This window comes from Bombyx mandarina, chromosome 13 (assembly GCF_030267445.1).
Source record: "Bombyx mandarina strain Sakado chromosome 13, ASM3026744v2".
In the NCBI taxonomy this organism is placed as follows: domain Eukaryota; kingdom Metazoa; phylum Arthropoda; class Insecta; order Lepidoptera; family Bombycidae; genus Bombyx; species Bombyx mandarina.
Genome location: NC_143220.1, coordinates 11,983,781 through 11,987,964, shown reverse-complemented (window position 1 = coordinate 11,987,964; position 4,184 = coordinate 11,983,781).

Sequence of the window (4,184 nt, the reverse complement as noted above, 5' to 3'; positions counted from 1 at the left end):
AATCTTTCCTCTTTATAATATTAGTATAGATATAATTTTCGCCGTACGTACTCACTTCGTGCCTCTTTCACGTAATCCGCCTTTAAGAAGGAATCCAGGCGATACATAGCTACAGGCTTTGGGCATAATCGAAGGCACGCGCCCACCTTAATTTTACATTACTCGCTTCAACGGAACGTGACTGCGAATCTACGTTGAGAATTCGGAAATGCAAGACGGAACCATTCTGGAAATTAGTCATAGCGGAACCCTTTTCGTTTGATTAGATTCTGACACGATTTTTTTTTTATTGATGTGTAGCTACAAATTAGAAATTAACATTAAGCATATTATTGCCGGCAAATAAATTCGTCGTGGCCTAAAGGAAAAGATGCCTGGTACATCGAGCGTATCGAGCGATGGAACTATGTCGGTGTTCGAATCCCGCAGGCGGGTACCAATGTTTGTAATAAAATTCGTATTTGACAAATGTTGACGGACACTTCCGAGATGAAGATTTTTTTATTAAAATGCATCCTTAACAAACATCAACAAATGACTTTTGCGATGAAGGAATAACGTATTGTAACGTAAACTAAACCCGCAAAACTTATAATTTGCGTAATTACTGGTGGGGGGACGTCTTGTGAGCCCGGGTAGGTACGGGTATGTACCACCTATTCTGCCGCGAAGGAGTAATGCGTTTCGATTTGAAGGGTGCACTAGCTCTTGTATAAAACTGAGACTTAGTACTCATGTCTCAGGGTTGATGGCGGCATTTACGTTTTTGATGTCTATGGGATCCTGTAACCACTTAACATCAGGTGGACCTTGAGCTCATCCACACATAAGCAATAAAAAAATTAAAGGTTGCATACAACAGTAATAAAAATGCAGATAAGCCGTAACGAGATCGACAGGACGGTAAAGTTTGGGATCCTATTAGCCTAACCATTCCAGACTTTTGTATTTCTACTTATAGCTCAGAAGAGACGTTGTATATTTTATATTAGCTCAATTTTTCACTTAAACTCTAACTGAAACTGGATATTTTAATTGAAAAAGCGACAGGACAATGGTCGACATGAACCTATCCATTCGGAAATTATTAGGGTCCATGGATTAATTAAAGTTTCCCCTAAAGCACCTACGTATTTATTGAATTGACGGTAAAGTTTGAAATAGCTTACAGCCGGTTAACTTTGAAAATAAACTAAAATGAGACAATACAATTTTATTGCGTTAAGAAACAATTTCCAAAGCTATTCGGTATTATAACGATTAAAATGCTAACTCAATGAAAAACGGTCTTAAACTACAAACTTAGTTTATAAATCGATCGATTATCAAAATCCAATAGGATTTACTAATGCTTGTGGTTTTTGATGGCGTACCTATTCCCTTAAATGTGTATTTCGTTTTTTTTTTATTGCTTAGATGGTTAGACGAGCTCGCAGCCGACCTGGTGTTATGTGGTTACTGGAGCCGATAGACATCTATGACGTAAATGCGCCACCCACCTTGAGATATAAGTTCTAAGGTCTCAGTATAGTTACAACGGCTGCCCCACCCTTCAAACCGAAACGCATTACTGCTTCACGGCAGAAATAGGCAGGGTGGTGGTACCTACCCGTGCGGACTCACAAGAGGTCCTACCACCAGTAAAATTCTTCAAATGGGTTGCGACGTCATCACTTGGGCTCCACCACTTAACACCGGGTGGACGGTGAGTTCCTTCACCCTTCTATGACAAAATGGTAAGAACGGCGCACTTTAAATTCGAAAAATTCAAATTAAATATTCATCGGCGAGCAAAATAATGTATTCAGCAATTAAAGCAGCCAAGCCACTCGTCTTTCTCAAATAAATTGAATCAGACTTACTCTCATTAAGCCCTCTATATTTTAAGCCCAAAAATTAAATTTCTAATAAACCGAGCCACACTTTTGTTAGAGGCCGTCTCTTTGTAATAACGCGAATGATGAAACCGCAAAGCAGTCAAACGCTTTGATTCTCGCACAGAAAGACTCTATTGAATAACATTTTTCGTATTTCATTTATTCACGAAATGAAGCGTTATTAAGTTTATTGATTTGTCGGACACATAATTTTGTTGATTTCCAAAAACATATTATGCGTGCGTGCGTGTGTGTGTGTGTGTGTATTTCTGCGTGTGTGTGTGGGTGTGGGTGTGTGTGTGTCTGTGTGTGTGCGTGCGTGTGTGAGCGTGCGTGTGTGTGTAGGTTTTTTCTTTACTTTATCTCGTTTTTTACCTTCTGGGTCGAAAATTAAGGAATTATACCTAAGTATCAGTTACAGAAATACTTTCTATCTCGCAAGTTTACTTCGCGGTAAAACAGTGGTACCAATAGTTACGAGTTCACACCACGCCCTACGACTTGCACAATTCATATCGCACGTTAATGTATTCAACACTCAAATGCCAATAAAAACTGTCGATACTACTGTTATCTACTGAAAGGTATTTATTTACACGAAAATCGACCTTATGCGCTACATATAGTACGATTGTAAGAGGAATGATAGTGGTCGTCAGGGAAACAATCACGATTTTAAGCAGGTTAAACCTATGACGCACATTGCCTATTTTATTAATTATTCTGTCAATACTCAACGCATTGTCATCAGATTTAAAAGCTCCCACTATTGTCCCCTCTTTCAAAATATTAGAGCAAAGGTATGAAAAATGAGGCTGCTTTAAAAACATAAATCATGAAACATACTTCAAGCATTTATAACTAAAAGCTACACTATATTGCAAACGTGAGCGTTTCCCAGAAAGCTTCAATGGAAATAAATTCTTCTGGAACATTCGCATACATTTGTTACGGGATTCGAAGGAATTCGAGTAAAAATATGCATTTCCCGTTCTTTATCGTGCAAAACGTCTTGCTAAGCCAACCGCTATAAATTTGTTCGAGCTATATAAATTCCTTTTCGACGATAAAATGTGTACCGTCAACCACACGTGTGTCTCATGTGAAAGACCTCACCTCTAGCTCCACAAATTTATTTGAATTAATCACTATTGCGTCTATTTCTTAGAGGTATCTTGAGGTGGCCAGGAAAATTAATAAATGCGTTTACTTCTTCGAACACTAATTATATTATCTATATATTAATACGTGAAGCAAAAACTTTGTATCCCTTTTTAAGAAAATTGCGCGGACGGACGAGGATGAAATTTTCCACACTTATAGAGAATATAGAGAAGAAGTGCACAACGCTAATATTTTTTTAAATTAATGCATAAAAAATACATTAAATCAATAAAGAAAACATTACACACACTACATACCAATAAGTGTATAAATCTATGCTACATACCAGATATTTGACGCACACACGCATGCATACTATTTATTGTCAAACTTTTGTTCTTGGCGTCGGTTGTCAAATTTAGAATAGGTTAAATATTCTTGGTCTTTGTTAATATTTTTTATAGTGGCGAATTTTGTAATTATAGATATATAAAATACAATCATAATAGTGTACAAACTTACAGTTCCAATTAATTATAGTCAAATTTCGACTACTGCGGGACCTCTAGTTTTTAATTATTTTACAAATGCAGAATTGACATGCGCGTCCACCTTTTTTCTTCGTGTAATATTTTTTTTATTTTGACAATTGCTGCCACTATTGTGTTTCCTGATTTGTTATTGGTTCGTGCGATATGACGTCTTCGTAAGCCGACGTTGATTCGTTAACAATTACAGGAAAGTTATATTATCGTTCTTTTAAACTTCTTAGTTTTCGTTCAGTGTTTGTTTATTTAGGAAATATATTTGTAGAGTCACAGCTTCTAACTTTAAAATACTATCAATGCAATTTATGTATATACTTTAGGCGCGTTATGAAAAATTGGAAAAATTGGTGGAAGAGCTCACAGCCCGCCTGGTGTTAGGTGGTTACCGGAGCCCATAGACATCTACAACGTAAATGCCGCCACCCACCTTGAGATATAAGTTCTAAGGTCTCAGGTATAGTTACAACGGTTGCCCCACCCTTCAAACTGAAACGCATTATTGCTTCCCGGCTGAAATAGGCAGTGTGGTAGTACCTATCCGTACAGACTCAGAGGTCCTACCACCAGCATACCACGTTGTATAATTTTTATTTCTTAACGACCTTACGACCCATCCGGTGTTAAGTGGTTGCTGGAGCCCAAAGACATCAACAGC